The sequence below is a fragment of the Macaca thibetana genome, chromosome 2 (assembly GCF_024542745.1).
Source record: "Macaca thibetana thibetana isolate TM-01 chromosome 2, ASM2454274v1, whole genome shotgun sequence".
NCBI classification, from domain to species: Eukaryota; Metazoa; Chordata; class Mammalia; order Primates; family Cercopithecidae; genus Macaca; species Macaca thibetana.
In genome coordinates, this window is record NC_065579.1 from 90,080,727 (window position 1) to 90,098,895 (window position 18,169).

Sequence of the window (18,169 nt, forward strand, 5' to 3'; positions counted from 1 at the left end):
TGGTGGTGAATGTGTGTAGTGGTGGTGGTGATGGTATGTGTTGTGTGGTGTGTGTGTGTGTGTGGTGAGTGGTGGTGGTGAATGTGTGTGTGTGTGTGGTGATGGTATGTTGTGTGTGTGTGGTGTGGTGTGTGTGTGTGTGGTGTGTGGTGGTGGTGAATGTGTGTGTGTGTGGTGATGGTATGTTTGTGTGGTGTGGGTGTGTGTGTGTGTGGTGAGTGGTGGTGGTGAATGTGTGTGTGGTGGTGATGGTATGTTTTGTGTGGTGTGTGTGTGTGGTGGTGGTGGTGTGTGTGTGTGTGGTGGTGATGGTTTGGTGGTGAATGTGTGTGTGTAGTGGTGGTGGTGAATGTGTTGTGTGGTGTGATGGTATGTTTGTGGTGGGGTGTGTGTGTGTGTGAGTGGTGGTGGTGAATGTGTGTGTGTGTGGTGATGGTATGTTTGTGTGGTGTGGGGTGTGTGTGTGGTGAGTGGTGGTGGTGAATGTGTGTGTGTAGTGGTGATGGTATGTTTGTGTGGTGTAGGTGTGTGTGTGTGGTGAGTGGTGGTGGTGAATGTGTGTGGTGGTGATGGTATGTTTGTGTGTGGGTGTGGGTGTGTGTGTGTGGTGAGTGTGGTGGTGAATGTGTGTGTGTGTAGTGGTGATGGTATGTTTTGTTGTGTGTGGTGTGGTGGTGAGTGGTGTGTGTGGTGAGTGGTGGTGGTGAATGGTGTGGTGTGTGTGTGTGGTGATGGTATGTTGTGTGTGTGGGTGTAGTGTGTGTGTGTGTGTGTGTGGTGAGTGGTGGTGGTGAATGTGTGTGTGTAGTGGTGATGGTATGTTTGTGTGGTGTAGGGGTGTGTGTGTGTGTGGTGAGTGGTGGTGGTGAATGTGTGTAGTGGTGGTGATGGTATGTTTGTGTGGTGTGGGGGTGTGTGTGTGTGGTGAGTGGTGGTGGTGAATGTGTGTGTGTAGTGGTGGTGATGGTATGTTTGTGGGGGTGTGTGTGTGTGGTGAGTGGTGGTGGTGAATGTGTGTAGTGGTGATGGTATGTTTGTGTGGTGTGGGTGTGTGTGTGTGGTGGTGAGTGGTGGTGGTGAATGTGTGTGTAGTGGTGGTGATGGTATGTTTGTGTGGTGTAGTGGGGTGTTTGTGTGGTGTAGGTGGTGTGTGTGTGGTGAGTGGTGGTGGTGAATGTGTGTAGTGTGTGGTGATGGTATGTTTGTGTGGTGTAGGGGTGTGTGTGTGTGTGGTGAGTGGTGGTGGTGAATGTGTGTGTGTAGTGGTGATGGTATGTTTGTGTGGTGTGGGGTGTGTGTGTGGTGAGTGGTGGTGGTGAATGTGTGTGTGTAGTGGTGGTGATGGTATGTTTGTGTGGTGTAGGTGTGTGTGTGTGGTGAGTGGTGGTGGTGAATGTGTGTGTGTAGTGGTGATGGTATGTTTGTGTGGTGTGGGGTGTGTGTGTGTGGTGAGTGGTGGTGGTGAATGTGTGTGTGTAGTGGTGGTGATGGTATGTTTGTGTGGTGTAGGTGTGTGTGTGTGGTGAGTGGTGGTGGTGGTGGTGAATGTGTGTGTGTAGTGGTGATGGTATGTTTGTGTGGTGTAGGTGTGTGTGTGTGTGGTGAGTGGTGGTGGTGAATGTGTGTGTGTAGTGGTGATGGTATGTGAGGGGGGTTATGTGTGTGTGTGTGTGGGTGGTGTGTGTGTGTGTGTAGTGGTGATTGGTGTTTGTGTGGTGTGGGGGGTGTGTGTGGTGAGTGGTGGTGGTGAATGTGTGTGTGTAGTGATGATGGTATGTTTGTGTGGTGTAGGTGTGTGTGTGTGGTGAGTGGTGGTGGTGAATGTGTGTAGTGGTGGTGATGGTATGTTTGTGTGTGGGGTGTGTGTGTGTGGTGAGTGGTGGTGGTGAATGTGTGTGTGTAGTGGTGGTGATGGTATGTTTGTGTGGTGGGGTGTGTGTGTGTGGTGAGTGGGGGTGGTGAATGTGTGTGTGTAGTGGTGATGGTATGTTTGTGTGGTGTAGGTGTGTGTGTGTGGTGAGTGGTGGTGGTGAATGTGTGTGTGTAGTGGTGATGGTATGTTTGTGTGGTGTCGGGGGTGTGTGTGGTGAGTGGTGGTGGTGAATGTGTGTGTGTAGTGGTGGTGATGGTATGTTTGTGTGGGGGGTGTGTGTGTGTGGTGAGTGGTGGTGGTGAATGTGTGTGTGTAGTGGTGGTGATGGTATGTTTGTGTGGTGGGGTGTGTGTGTGTGGTGAGTGGGGGTGGTGAATGTGTGTGTGTAGTGGTGATGGTATGTTTGTGTGGTGTAGGTGTGTGTGTGTGGTGAGTGGTGGTGTTGAATGTGTGTAGTGGTGGTGATGGTATGTTTGTGTGGTGTAGGTGTGTGTGTGTGGTGAGTGGTGGTGTTGAATGTGTGTGTGTAGTGGTGATGGTATGTTTGTGTGGTGTAGGTGTGTGTGTGTGGTGAGTGGTGGTGGTGAATGTGTGTGTGTAGTGGTGATGGTATGTTTGTGTGGTGTGGGGAGTGTGTGTGGTGAGTGGTGGTGGTGAATGTGTGTGTGTAGTGGTGATGATGGTATGTTTGTGGGGGTGTGTGTGTGTGGTGGTGAGTGGTGGTGTTGAATGTGTGTAGTGGTGGTGATGGTATGTTTGTGTGGGGTGGTGTGTGTGTGTGTGGTGAGTGGTGGTGTTGAATCTGTGTAGTGGTGGTGATGGTATGTTTGTGTGGTGTAGGTGTGTGTGTGTGGTGAGTGGTGGTGTTGAATGTGTGTAGTGGTGGTCATGGTATGTTTGTGTGGTGTGTGTGTGTGTGGTGAGTGGTGGTGTTGAATGTGTGTAGTGGTGGTGATGGTATGTTTGTGTGGGGGGTGTGTGTGTGTGGTGAGTGGTGGTGTTGAATGTGTGTAGTGGTGGTGATGGTATGTTTGTGTGGTGTAGGTGTGTGTGTGTGGTGAGTGGTGGTGGTGAATATGTGTGTGTAGTGGTGATGGTATGTTTGTGTGGTGTGTGTGTGTGTGGTGAGTGGTGGTGTTGAATGTGCGTAGTGGTGGTGATGGTATGTTTGTGTGGTGTAGGTGTGTGTGTGTGGTGAGTGGTGGTGGTGAATGTGTGTAGTGGTGGTGATGGTATGTTTGTGTGCTGGGGGGGTGTGTGTGTGGGGTGAGTGGTGGTGGTGAATTGTGTGTAGTGGTGATGGTATGTTTGTGTGGTGTAGGTGTGTGGTAAGTGGGGGTGGTGAATGTGTGTGTGTAGTGGTGATGGTATGTTTGTGTGCTGGGGGTGTGTGTGTGTGGGGTGAGTGGTGGTGGTGAATGTGTGTGTGTAGTGGTGATGGTATGTTTGTGTGGTGTAGGTGTGTGTGTGTGGTGAGTGGTGGTGGTGAATGTGTGTAGTGGTGGTGATGGTATGTTTGTGTGGTGTAGGTGTGTGTGTGTGGTGAGTGGTGGTGGTGAATGCGTGTAGTGGTGATGGTATGTTTGTGTGGTGTAGGTATGTGTGTGTGGTGAGTGGTGGTGGTGAATGTGTGTGTGTAGTGGTGGTGATGGTATGTTTGTGTGGTGTGTGTGTGTGTGGTGAGTGGTGGTGAATGTGTGTAGTGGTGGTGATGGTATGTTTGTGTGGTGTAGGGGTGTGTGTGTGGTGAGTGGTGGTGGTGAATGTGTGTGTGTAGTGGTGATGGTATGTTTGTGTGGTGTGGCGGGTGTGTGTGGTGAGTGGTGGTGGTGAATGTGTGTAGTGGTGGTGATGGTATGTTTGTGTGGTGTAGGTGTGTGTGTGTGGTGAGTGGTGGTGGTGAATATGTGTGTGTAGTGGTGATGGTATATTTGTGTGGTGTAGGTGTGTGTGTGTGGTGAGTGGTGGTGGTGAATGTGTGTGTGTAGTGGTGATGGTATGTTTGTGTGGTGTAGGTGTGTGTGTGTGGTGAGTGGTGGTGGTGAATTGTGTGTAGTGGTGATGGTGGTGTTTGTGTGGTGTGTGCATGTGTGTGGTGGAGGAGAGTGTGTATGGGAGTATGTGTGTAATGAGTGGTGGTGGTGAATGTGTGTGTGGTAGTGATGGGGGAGGGTGGTGTGTGTGTGTACACGTATACGTGGGTCCAGACGGAGGCAGGAATGAGGTCCTAGATCTTCCTGACAGCGATGAAGGGGAGGAGTTGTGGTCACAGGGCGTGAGGGGGGACCGCAGGCAGAGGGCTGAGCCTGCGAAGGCATGGAGATGAGACAACTCCAGAGGGTATGTGCAAGGGGAGGTGAGTGGTGGGAGGTGAGCTAGGAAGGCATTTTTACTGTTGACCCTTACTTTCTAATCAAGACAGTAACAGTTTTGCAGCTGTTCCTTTTCCTAAACTCATGTGAGGATTTTGGGTTAGAATTGCTGTGTTCTTCTCTGTCGGCCAAAGCTCACTAGCGCTGGGGCCTTCATTCTGGGAAGGGCCCTGTAGGTGAATCTCTGAGCGTTTACCGGGCTCCTTCTCTACCTGGGCTGCTGCACCCAGAACAGTTCTTAGAGTTTCCAGCCTCTTGAGCAGAATGGCAAAGATGGGTTCTATTGGACTTGGGGCAGAGGAGGTTTAAATATGACGATCCCTGAGGCAAGTGTTAGAAGAAAGGGCAGTGCGGCAGTGCAGGGGATCTCCAGCTCTCTCACAATGCATGGCTGCCCTGGCTAGATCTGCACTGTGTGGAGCTGTTTAAAGAAGGAACAAGGGGCCAGGCACGGTGGCTCATGCCTGTAATCCCAGCACTTTGGGAGGCCAAGGCGGGAAGGATCACCTGAGGTCAGGAGTTTGAGACCAGCCTGGCCAATGTGGTAAAACCGCGTCTCTACTAAAAATAGAAAAAGCAGCTTGGCTTGGTGGCGCATGCCTGTGATCCCAGCTACTTGGGAGGCTGAGGCAGGAGAATCACTTGAACCCGGGAGGCAGAGGTTGCAACGAGCCGAGATTGCGCCATAGCACTCCAGCCTGGGCGATAAGAGTGAGATTCTGTCTCAGAAAAGAAAACAACAACAACAAACGAATAAGGAGGCAGATGGCAGGAGCTGGCTTTCTTCCTCAAATTTTGGTTTGCTTTTTATTACTTTCCCCTTATTGGATAGGGTCAAAGCTGCCTCATGATTAAGTTGGCCAGATAAGAATGATTTATTTCCATTTTACTAGACAGGAACTGGAAACCCTTACAGAAAGTCTAAAGTTTGCAAGATACTGGTCATATTGTCTCAGCTCATTTTCGTGGTTACCTGCGAGGTAAATGTTTTCTGGTATCATCCCCATTTTACAAATGGGGAAATTAGGGCTAAGAGAGGTAAAGTCACTGGGACAAAATCACTCAATCTCTTCCGTGAGTTCCTCACCATGGATCGTCTCACTGAAATTTGAACCAAGTCTGTTTGGCACCAAAGACCATGTTTTTTTCATAATGCTTCCTGAAGTTTATGAGGCAGCATGGTTTGGTTAAATGATGGTGTTTTTTTTTGTTTTTGTTTTGTTTTTGTTTTTGTTTTTTTGAGATGGAGTTTTGCTCTTGTTGCCCAGGCTGGTGTGCAGTGGCACCATCTCAGCTCATTGCAACCTCCGCCTCCTGGGTTCAAGCGATTCTCATGCCTCAGCCTCCCGAATAGCTGGGATTACAGGCATGCGCCACCATGCCCAGCTAATTTTGTATTTTTAGTAGACACGGGGTTTCTCCATGTTGATCAGTCTGGTCTCAAACTCCTGACCTCAGGCGGTCCACCCGCCTTGGCCTCTCAAAGTGCTGGGATTACAGGCGTGAGCCACCGTGACCGGCTGATGGTGGGTTTTATCATTACATAGGAATGGATTTAAACCCAAGTTCTCCTCTGTGGTGGTTAGGTACCTGACCTTGCATTCTTTTCTTCCTTGCTCCCTTGTGAAGTGTTAATTGAGGCCTATTATATCCGTGTCAAGCACTCTGCTGGGGTCTAACTTCACAGTCCTTGCCCATCCAGGGCTTCCAGTCAGATGAATAATTCAGACAATGAAATAGGCAAGTACAATGAAGTTTGAGAAGTGCTGTGATGGGAAGCCTCAGGTACTCTCTGTCCAATACAATAGCTGCTAACCACAGCCCAGTGCTATCAGTGTAAAATGCCTGCAGGATTTTGAAGACCTAGTGCAAAAAAATAATGTTAAGCACTTCATTAATAATGTCTTATATTGATTACATGTTGAAATGATTATTTATGGGATATGCTGAGTTTAAAACTACTTTATTCAAATTCAAATTGATTTCACCTGTTCCTTTTTAGGTCTTTGTATGTAGCTATTAGAAAATTTAAACTTAGGCTGGGCATGGTGGCTCATGCGTATAATCTCAGCACTTTGGGAGGCTGAGGTGGGTGGATCATTTGAGGTCTGGAGTTTGAGACCAGCCTGACCAACATGGAGAGACCCCATCTCTACTAAAAATACAAAAAAATTAGCCAGGTGTGGTAGCGCATGCCTGTAGTCCCAGATACTCGGGAGGATGAGGCAGGAGAATCGCTTGAACACGGGAGGTGGAGGTTGCAATGAGCCGAGATCACACCACTGCCCTCCAGCCTGGGCGACAGAGTGAAACTCCATCTCAAAAAACAAACAAACAAACAAACAAAAACAAAATTTAAACTTACATACGTGGCTCACATTGTATTTCTAAGGGACAGCGCTGCTGTGGAAGAATAAAGGCATGCAGATATATCCTATCTTAATGCAACAATCAAAGAACATTTATCCTGTGACCTCTCCAGGAAGGCACACAAGAGATGCTTAACGAGTAGGAGCTTCTCTCCCTCCACACATGGTTTAAGAGGCTGTTGTTTATTGTGGAACCCTCAGTCCTCTGGTACTGTGGAGAAGGTATCAGGTGACATGGCTGCAGAGCTTGTTCAGTCCCCTCAGGGATTCCTTTGGGTCCTATATCTTGAGAAGTAGCTGTCGTAACCCATCTCCCCCATGCCCCCCGAAAAACCCATGGCTGACAGTCAGATGAAATAAATGTTGCTTGTTGCCATGGCCCCTAGGTATCTTTGCTTTTCTTTATTTTAGCAAAAGGAAGTCATGTTAAATATTTCAGGAGAGTCTGATTTTCAATATCTTTATTGGACTGAAAAAGACAAGGCACATTAGGTTAATGATAAGGCCTTATCTGTCCATTAGATTCATAGAACTGGGAAGGGTCTTGGGAATTGACTAGTCCCACTTCTGACCCTCCTTCTCAGAAAGTGAAGCTCAGAGAGGCTAAGGGGCTTGCCTAGGGTAACAGAGCCAACCAAGGTGCTCAGCGACTGGAACCCAGTCTTTCCATCCCCCGCTTCCACATGCAGCCATCATTCCGCACTGCCCGTTCTATTCTGAGTTGCTCCCTTTTCTGCTCCTACCTCCCAAAGTCTCCTCCTGTTTGTCCCCATCCTCTTCTGTTGCCTTCTCTCTCTCTCTGACCCAGTGTCTTTAATATAACAGGCAACAGAAACAGGTGTCAAAAAGAGATAGGCGCCGAGCGTGGTTGCTCACACCTGTAATCCCAGCACTTTGGGAGGCCGAGGCGGGTGGATCACGAGATCAGGAGATCAAGACCATCTTGGCCATGGTGAAACCTGTCTCTACTAAAAATACAAAAATTAGCTGGGTATGGTGGCACATGTCTGTAGTTCTACTACTTGGGAGGCTAAGGCAAGAGAATAGCTTGAACCAGGGAGTCAGAGGTTGCAGTGAGCCGAAATCGCACCACTGCACTCCAGCCTGGCAATAGAGCAAGACTCTATCTCAAAAAGAAAAAAAAAAAAAAAAGAAAAAAAAAAGACACCAACAAATGAAGGCAGGGAGATTTTCGGTGGCCTTAACAGTGGTTCAGGGCTGGGCACGGTGGCTCATGCCTATAATCCCAACACTTTGGGAGGCTGAGGCGGGTGGATCACCTGAGGTCAGGAGTTCGAGACCAGCCTGGCCAACATGGTGAAACCCCGTCTCTACTAAAAATACAAAATCAGCTGGGCGTGGTGGCCGGTGCCTGTAATACCAGCTACTAAGGAGGCTGGAGCAGGAGAAGTGCCTGAACCCAGAAGGTGGATGTTTCAGTGAGCTGAGAGCATGTCATTGCACTCCAGCCTGGGCAACAAGAGCAAAAGTCTCAATAAATAAATACATAAATAAATAATCATTGTTCAGGTGAAAAGGCAGCCTGGGTGTGTTTGGAGGAGCATAGATTTGGAATCACAGGCTCAGGGCTTGAGGGCTGGCCATGAGGCCTTGGAAAACCATAGTTTCCTCCTGTTTAATCAACTTCACTGGGTTGTCATGAGGGGCAAATAGGAGCATGTTTCTGAAAAGGTTTTGTCATCTCTGAGACGTCATATGAGTGGTGGTTATTATCATTCACACAATGCTAGGAGATTTTGTTGGCTGTGACAGCAGGATGAAATAGCAGAGTGATATGGTTGCCAAAGAAAGCTAATGTGGTATCGAGAGTAAGGGACGCGACTCTCCACTTGACCATCCGTTTCTGGGACACTGTGCTGTGTTCAGTTCCGGGAACTGCCTTTTAAAAGGGACTTTGGCAAACTGTTGTTGTTCCAGAGAAAATCGCAAGAATAGCTTAGGGTTTGAGAGTTATGACATATAAGGGATGATTTAAGGATCTGGAGGATGTTTAGTCTGGAGGAAAAAAAATAAAGACTTAGCTAGAATGAGGTAGGTCTTTCCAAATATCTGCAAGTTTCCTACGGAAGAGAGGAAAGATTCATTCTGTGTTGCTAGTGGCCAAGCCAGGGCCCAATGATGGGAGTTAATAGGAGGCAGATCTGGGTGCCATTGGAGCCTATCTAAAACTCAGAAAGTTGTTCCCAGATGAACTTCCTGGGGAAGTAGTGAGCTGTCCATAAGTGGAAGTCTTCAAGCAAAGGGGGCTGTTTATGGGGACAGGGTGCTGTGAAGAGAAGTCCTGCTCTGGCTGAGAGGTTGAACCAAGTATTCTCTGTGATCCCTCCAATTCTGAGACCACGATTATCTCCTTCTGCTCTCTCAGATCTTTCTTGCTGATCTGCTTCCCTCACCGTTTTTGATGTCTTTGTTGACTGTCTGCTCCTTCTGAGAATGTTTTAGGGTTTTAGATTCAGAAATATTTCTGTAATCGTTGATAGTCCAGTGTAACGGAAAGTAGGAAGGAGGAACATTTAAGAACAAAGGCAGTGTTGTTACTTTGATGGACACACAGTAACCTGTTAAGTGGGGGTAGAAGCAGAAACATGGTGGTGTGTGTTTGGGAGTCTTGTAAATACTACAGCAAACGAATAGGCATCCCTTATTCTTAGCTATTGTTTAAAATGCAAGCACAACTGCTAAAGGCCTTTGTTCTTGAATGGACCAGCATTCTCCTTGTTTATACAATTCTTTTGTTAGCTGCAGAGATTCAAGAAAATTCTCACTATAAGAATTCTAGATCATAAACTGCTTTGCAGACTCATAATTTAAGTGCTTTGCTGATTTGGTTATATCAAATTCTGTACAGGAGGTGTTTTCATGATTTCTCGACTTCAGAAAAGCCATTTTCTTGAAAATATTTTTTCACGCATAGTTAGTGTTGCAGCTGGGAGAGTAAGAGGCTAGCTGAATCTCTGCAGTTGAGTGGGCAGCTGAGCTATTTCCAGGATTTTGTTCTGCCCCCAAGTAGCAATTATGCATCTGTCTCACAGTGCTCCACCTCAGACATCCCAACCGTCATTTCAGAAACCTCCACCTAGACTCTAAGGCACAAAATAGAACTCAGCAGATCCAGGTGGAAGGAGGAGGGCATGGGTGGGAACATTTTGGTCAGGTTCCCTGAGGTCAGAGTGTTTGCCCAGCCCCGAGAATGACAGCAGAGACATGGAGAAAACTGTGGATCAGGATGTGAGTTCCAATACTTTGGGAGCCTTGTTGGTCCACTGTGGCAGGAAGAGCCTGGAGAGACAACAGTAATGGTTCTTCAAATCCGGGAGACTGGCCAGTTGGGCCAGGCTGGGCAGGGTGGTGGGGTGCTGAAGAGGCAGCAGCAATCTGTAGGAGCTGCAGTGTCCGTGGTCATCCTCTGAGACTGCTGCCCTATTGCAGACCCAGTCTCTGAGGCTGCTGTGTTGAACCCACGTCCTGTTGCCTTAGCTCCACCTCAGTGTGCCCTTGAACCCTGGGCTCAGGACAGCCTCAGCCTGGAGACCAGCAGGTGGATTTGCTCTTGGATCTACATTCTGGACAGAGGGACCAGCCAACTCTGATTGAAGCCCACAGCTTTACTCCCCACTCATTCTTTTTTTTTTTTTTTTTTTTTTTTTTTTGAGACAGAGTCTTGCTCTGTCGCCCAGGCTAGAGTGCAGTGGCACGATCTTGGCTCACTGCAACCTCCGCCTCCAGGGTTTAAGCGATTCTCTTGCCTCAGCCTCCTGAGCAGCTGGGATTACAGGTGCCCACCACCACGCCTGGCTAATTTTTGTATTTTTAGTAGAGATGGAGTTTCATCATGTTTGCCAGGCTGGTGTCAAACTCCTGACCTCAGGTGATCCACCTGCTTCAGCCTCCCAAAATGCTGGGATTACAGGCGCGAGCCACCATGCCTGGCCCCCACTCATTCTTTTACTCCAGACCTGCTTCCTCACCAGTCTATGTCTAGGGGTGGTCTTCTATAAGCTCTGGTTTCTGAGCTTATAGAAGTCTGGGAAAATGGAGTCTGGGAATGGAAGGGACTTCTTACCAAGTCATTTTAAAACCCTGACTTGTCTCTGTCCTTCCAAAGTAGTCCTGCTTTCCCTGAATGGAGTGATGCAATGGTTCTCAAACCTCTGTGGGAATGAGACAGCCCCAGCTTTTAAAATATCAGATGTCAGAGGTCCATTCTCAGAGATCGTGATGAGGGAGATCTGGGTGGGCCCCGGGAATCTGGAACCCAGGTGTTTCTGATGTAAGCAGACCCTGGGCCATACTTAGAGAAACATTAGAGGAAAGAACATGAATTTTGGGGTCTGAGAGAGACAGAACTGGGTTATTGTGTTATGTGTTGAGCAAGTTAATCACCATTTTTGAGCCTCCTGTTTTCATCATGTATAAAATGCTGACCATGTCTCAGGGGAGATGTCGGTGTGAAGATGTACATAAAGTGTTTAGCTGGGGCTTTTTAAAAATTTTATTTTACTTTAAGTTCCAGGATACATGTGCAGAAGGTGCAGGCTTGTTACATAGGTATACATGTGCCATGGTGGTTTGCTGCACCCATCAACCCGTCATCTAGGTTTTAAGCCCCACATGCATTAGGTATTTGTCCTAATGCTCTCTGTCCTTGCCCCCCACCACTCAACAGGCCCCTATGTGTGATAGTCCCCTCCCTGTGTCCACATGTTCTCATTGTTCAACTTGCTGGGGTTTATTAAATAGGGCTTTTGGCTCTCTCTCCCCCTCCTTCAGCACCAGGGAATTGGCAACAGAGAATTTCAACCCCTCCTAGACATGACACATTAGTGGTGCCTTTCTAGCAGTGTGCACCTGTGGAATGGTCATAGAAGTGTCTGGAGGAGCACGCACATCCCCAGTGCTCTGTGCCTGGACAGCCGATCCTGATTTCACAAGCAATGGCATGAAAAGAAATGACCAGGAGGTCAGAGGTCAGCCACCTGCTGTCATTTTTATTTGCAGTAAACCACAGAGTCAGAACATACACAATATACAGTGCATTGCAGAGCAAGTCCACGGCACTCTATGCAGGCAGATGAGCAGGCTCGAGCAGGCGACCATTGTTACAGAATAACATGTCTAGGGTTGGGGAGGCAGTGGAAGTGGAAGAGCAAGGAAGGAAGGATCTGGATCCTGGTCCTGTGCTTCTAGTTAGCTACTGCCCCAGTCATGGCTGGTAAACTCTGCATTTCTGCACTGCAGTTGAGGTGTGTTAGGACCTTTAGCTTCAACCTGTGCCCAGGGTCCTCCCTAAACACTGAGGTTTAGCTGAGTTCCGTAGGTGGAAGTAGTGCTTTTCCACGGTGGGACTGAATTCTCTCCCAGCACACTGGCAATTCGAGAGGGCAAAAGAGGTTTGATACATGGAAGGGAAAATACTTACATTTCAGGGTTCATGTATGTATCTGTGTCAGTGTATGTGTATAGGTGTGTGTAGAGGTGGAGAGTTTACCTAAGCGTTTCTTTGTAGTGTTTCTTTCATGTTGGACGCCTCCCACCCCCAAAATTGGCTGATTTCTGAGCATGATCAATCATCGAGGGAAGGAAAGTAGATTCTTGGCAGAGGGGCTAGGAGTTGCCCTCCTGGGTCAGCAAGGCTTGGAGAAGCCTTGGGCCTGCTGGGAGACCCATGAGGACAAAGACCCTACCTCCTCTCTTATGGCTGCGGCATTTACCCAAGGTGAAGCAAGAACGCTACAGCAGGAAGGTCTTTAGAGCACCACCTTGTTTGACAGATAGAGAAAAACAGGTCCCAGAAGCCTATAGGATGTGTGTCCAAGACCATGTAAATGAGACAGGACTGAAGCCCACTCCCTGTGCTGCTCTTGTTTTCCCAGGCAGGGTTTCGGGCCTTATCCTAACATGGGATGTGGAATGATTCCCTTCCACAGCAGCCTCTATGGAGCATTTGCCAGACTTCCCCAAGATAGAAGGTTCTTACTTGTTTTCTACAGAGAGAGAAAATCATCTATCAGAAACCCCTTAGCAAGTGGCTTCTTGGAATTATGACTACTTGCTAATAATAACACTTTCTCTGAGATAGCCACCGAACTTTGAGGTCAACGGTACAGAGAAGCATAAAAGCATAAAACTTCTTCCCATTCTATGGAAGAGGACAGCTGTGCTGTAAGCTGGGTCAGCAACTTGCTGTGAATCCTCTTCTCTTTAGTTGAGTTGTCTGCCTCTTGCCATCTGAAGGAGGAAGCAAGAAAATGCGGCAGGTTTTGAAATCTGCCTTCTTGTTGAGTGACCTACACACTAGACCACACTGTCTCTATTAAGACTGTAGACTACTTCGGCAGGTTAGCACAGACCAAAAAGGGTAACATCTGGAGCATCAGGCCCTGTCCAGGTGAACACCTGCTTTGCCTCCTATCCAGGGTCCTGGGAGAGTTGCTTTGAAGAAATTTTTTATATGCTGATGGAAGAACCAGTACTGAATGACCGCCATTCATTATTCAACTATAATCAACAGAGATAGACTTTGTGCTATGCAGGCTGCCAACTCTGCATAAAAGGTTGGACTTGATAACATCTAAGGAAGGGCCTTTCCAAGCTAAGGGGGCTATGATTTTAGAATTCCTTGCTTCGTGGACTTTTCATGTTAATTGAGATAGTTTGCTAGAAACTGTGAGTCCAGTAGGGTTGTGCTTGTTGGTTTTTGCTTATTTGTTCTGTCTTTGCTGATTTTACAGAAGCCCAATCCACCTAACTGCCATAGCCTCTAGCCCATTCTGTGTTCCTGAATCTGTTTTTACATTGAAACTATGATCGTTATGGCCTGGGATGTTCCACTATGACATTATGGGTTAAACTTCCCAACAGTTCTCCACAAAGGTGCTTTATGTCTGTGATGAGACTCAAGAGGTGAAGAGAAAAAGGAGAGTAGTATTGAACGGAGAGGTTTAAGTTAGACATTGAGGCCATTTTTTTTATGGGAGAAGTTGTGAGACGCTGGAGTGCACCCTGACATTGGGCTTGGAGTATGCCCTCTGATCTTTCCTGGGCCTTTTAAGCACAGGTTTGCCTGGAGGTAACAAAGTGGGCAGATGGCCCCTTAAAACCCTTTTCTAATCCTCTGATTTTATGTATGAACATTCTAAAAATAGAACCATGCTGGGGTGGGGGAGGGTGCAGAGAGTGAAGAAAAATATCATGAGAATAAAAGAAAAAAGCAGAAGAAGTAGGCTCTGGGTGTGGGTAGAGGTTGAGAAAAGCAGAATGTGATGGGAAAAGATGGAGAAAAAGTAAGAGAACTGCATTGCAACGTATTAAGAGATTAGGGTGCAGTCCCTGACAGATCAATATTCTTTTTTTTTTTTTTTTTTTTTTTTTTTTTGAGACAGAGTGTCTCTCTGTTGCTCAGGCTTGAGTGCAGTGGCAAGATCTCGGCTCACTGCAACCTCTGCCTCTTGAGCTCAGACGATTCTCCTGCCTCAGCCTCCTGAGTAGCTGGGATTACAGGCACACATCACCATACACAGCTAATTTTTGTATTTTTAGTAGAGATGGTATTATGTTGGCCAGGCTGGTCTTGAACTCCTGACCTCAGGTAATCCTCCTGCCTCAGCCTCCCAAAGTGCTAGGATTACAGGCATGAGCCACTGCACCCAGCCCAGATAGACATTCTTTAAAAACAAAATATTTACTGATGAATCCATTAGTAAGTGTGTGAATCACCCTATCCAGCCCCATTTTACATGTGGGGAAAGTGAGCTGTAATATGACTTGCCTATGTCCCTATTGCCGGTTGGTATCAAGGGAGGCACCGGAGTTGGCCTTGGTGGATAAGTCCAATGCTGAGTGGAGGAGGCAGAGCACATTTCCCAGGCTGAGGATGTGTGTATAGGAAGTGCCCTCAGGGCGCGGCTTTGAAGCTCAGGAAAGAGAATGAGAATGGGCATAGCTAAGGCCTGCGTCTTCCTTCCCCGGCCCTGCCTCAGAGCCCCAGGCTCGGAGTGACTGAGGCAGCAGAAGGGAGCTGGACACTCCAAAGGGCCTCACGCCTTGCCTTGCCTTTCGTCAGTGGCAGTAGGAGAACCAAATCCTGTCATACAACCGTCCCTTCTCCTCTTGGGAGCCATGCAAAATATCCACTGAATTTGGAAGTTGGGCTCATGAATGGCTTTTCCTTGCTTTTTCTCTTTCCTCGTTTCTCTGAGTTCCTGAGTGCAGTTTCCAAAAGTTTCTTTCCTCCTTTAAGAAAATGGAGTCTGGGAATGGATGGGACTTCTCACCAAGTCAGTCGGAGGCAGGATGGATTTCTTGCAGATGACCTACCTTTGAGACTATCTGACAGATTTCCCTGAATGTCCTTTTATTTCCCCTTTGGGGGAAGGTGGGAACTCTCATTGATTAGGTTGGTGTGAAGGTAATTGCGGTTTTTGCCATTAAAAATATAAACAAAACAGCAATTACTTTTGCTCCAACCTAATATTTTGTCTCTCCCTCTGCCCTAATCCCTGCTCACAAACATCTCAGAAGGGACCTTCGAGCTGGAGTCCTCTGAAATGTCACAGAGGCGTGGCCCCCAGCTCCCACTCTGTTTCCATCCTTGCTCCCCTGTGGTGACCCACAGCAGTGTGGCCCCATCACAGAAAACAGCCAAGTGAAGGGGGCTGAGCACACTCAAGTGAGCTTTGGCTTTGGAATTCTTACTTTCCCCCTTAGGAAGCTGGGCCACTTTTAATCAGTGGGAAATAGGAAGAAACTTTGTGCTTCCTCTTCCCTACTACAAAACGACTGATGAACAGTAGTACAAATAGGCCTCTCTGTTCTGAGGAGATAGAGAAACAAAAAATCATGTTGCCTAGGCAAGGCAAACGCAAGTGTGCAGAGACCTAGCCCAGCATCCGTCTCTGGGAACGCCTGCCAAGAGCTCTTATATAAGCTGCAGTGAGCTCATGTGTTTGATCAGCAGATCCTGGGCTTCAGGGCCAGGGGTTAGGCTGGAGGAGGGAGCTTAGAAGAGACTGTGTTCTTCCAAAGAGGGGGCGATCTGGGAAGAAAACATGTTCCTATACTCAGAGTGATGGAGGCAATTTTCATCTCTGTGCCAGTCAACATAGACTTCCATTTCTCGTGGTGTCAATATCAGGAGAAGAGAAGGTGACGTTTGGTGTTATGAACTCCATGGTGTGAGGAAAGGGGTGGCGAAGGGAGGGGTGGTGTTTAATGATTCAAAGGCGGGCAGATGTGCACTTGGGGTATGGATAAGAAAGCTTTCCTCTTGATGTGTAGGAAGTCAGGTAGGTGCCCATTTAGCTCCACCATGCACAGGCTGGGAATCTATCAGGCCTTGGTTTCTAGTTGTTGCTTCTCCCTTAGGGCGTGCTTAAAATGGGAAACTCATTTTGTTCATTGACTGAGACAGGCTGAATATTCTGGCACCTGCTGTCACTCATTTTTGCCTGCTTTTCTTTTGTTTGGCAGAATCACTGAGCTGGTAGACCTTTGCAAGCAAACTCACCACCCACCTTGCCCACCATCTTGTCCGGAACATGTGCAGTCAGCCCACCCTGATCCCAGCAGCTAAGCACAGAGCAACCTGCTTTCCATACATTTTGCCTATTGAAAATTATCTCTCACCCTGCGTAAATGAGCCAAAGCTTTTCAACCAGGCTTCCCAGATGTTCTCTCGGGGGTTGACACACTTCCAGATCAGTCCTGCCCTAGTGGAGGGGGGTATCTGAACATCACAGCAGCCTACCCCCTCCCTGAGTCTAGCTTCCTAGTCTTCACATGATTCGGTAATAACTATAACTGTCCTTTAGCTGAACAGATAAATCTACAGACATCATGTTCTATTGTTTTACCTGTTCAAAATAATGTGCCCAGCCACTCTGTAACTACTAATGCTTTAAACAGTCTTTTTATTTCAGAATTAAGAACATGCATTTTTCAGGTGAATTTCTTTTTCTTTTTCTTTTTTTTTTTTTTTTTTTTTTTTTTTTTTGAGACAGAGTCTCGCTCTGTCACCCAGGCTGGAGTGCAGTGGCCGGATCTCAGCTCACTGCCAGCTCCGCCTCCCGGGTTCACGCCATTCTCCTGCCTCAGCCTCCCGAGTAGCTGGGACTACAGGCGCCCGCCACCTCGCCCGGCTAAGTTTTTGTATTTTTAGTAGAGACGGGGTTTCACTGTGTTACCCAGGATGGTCTCGATCTCCTGACCTCGTGATCCGCCCGTCTCGGCCTCCCAAAGTGCTGGGATTACAGGCTTGAGCCACCGCGCCCGGCCCTTTTTTTTTTTTTTTTTTGAGACGGAGTTTTGCTCTCAGGCTGGAGTGCAGTGGCACGATCTTGGCTCACTGCAACCTCCGCCTCCCGGGTTCAAGGGATTGTCCTGCCTCAGCCTCCTGAGTAGCTGGGATTACAGATGCGCGCCACCACGCCTGGCTAATTTTTTTGTGTTTTTTTTCAGTGGAGACGGGGTTTCGCCGTATTGAGGACAGGTTGGTCTCGAACTCCTGACCTCAAGTGATCCGCCTGCCTTGGCCTCCCAAAGTGCTGGGATTACAGGCGTGAGCCACCGCGCCCTGCCTTTCAGGTGAATTTCTAACTCATCCAAGTGTTTTGCATTTTCTCTTTGGCGTCATTAGTGCTTACAGCACTTTCCAATTTAGTGTCTTTTGAGAATTTAGTTCATGGGCTGTTTGCTTTCCTGTTTCCAGAAGAATCAGAAATGTTTCAAATACAGCTAAGACCATCTTTGGTTCCACCCAACACTTTCTCCTCATGAGTGATGGTAAATGTCCTGATGAATTTCTGCTTGGGAACAACTGGACTCAGTCAGCTGAGAAATATCAGAGCTCATATGCACAACACCTTGAAGCCTTCCTTCAGCAATGTGGATGATACACACAACCTTCAACACTTCAGAGAGAATCCTCCGTGATGATGTCGGCTCAAGTATTTTGGTGTGAGATGTCATGATAACTTACTTATAACAAATTCAGCCAGAAAAAGATGAAACAGGGCAAAATGTTAACAACAGTTAAATCTAAGTGATGGGCACATGGTTGCTCATTATACTCATGGCTGCAATTTTTTTGTATGTTTGAGCATTTTCATCATAAAAAGAATTTATTCCCAGATGTTCTAATTTCAGGAGGCATATTTAACCTGTGGGGGCTTTGGGAGGCTGACAGGCAGCAGATGGGAGGCAGGAATTGCTTAGTTCTCCTAGGTCTATTATCATTACCTTAATGTCTGCTAGTAGCAGAGTACGACAATAGCAAACCCCAAACAGCAATTCCGTGACACCCTCTGTTATTAACACCTTCCATGCAAGTACGGTTCTCTGAGTTAAAAGGTGTAGTTCTCAATCCCTTTACCTCAAGGATGTTGCGGAGAGAGGAAATATTCACCAGGAAAACTTTTCTTTTCTTGAAGATCATGCCATTTTCTGGTAACCAATTGGTACCAGTTTTCTTAAAAAAATAAAAAACACAGAACAATTTCATTCATTACTTTGAAAGTACTGTTGTTTAGTCCCTCAAC

At 47.4% G+C, this 18,169-nt stretch overlaps 1 long non-coding RNA gene across 1 annotated transcript in view; it reads left to right on the forward strand.

The window, feature by feature from the left end:
- Positions 1-17,641, forward strand: part of LOC126948462 (uncharacterized) — a 19,564-nt gene extending 1,923 nt beyond the window's left edge. The window contains exons 2-3 of the long non-coding RNA XR_007723460.1: positions 17,091-17,216; positions 17,341-17,641. This is a non-coding gene — a long non-coding RNA (uncharacterized LOC126948462). The remainder of the gene's footprint in view (positions 1-17,090; positions 17,217-17,340) is intronic.
- The last annotated feature ends 528 nt before the right edge of the window (positions 17,642-18,169 follow it).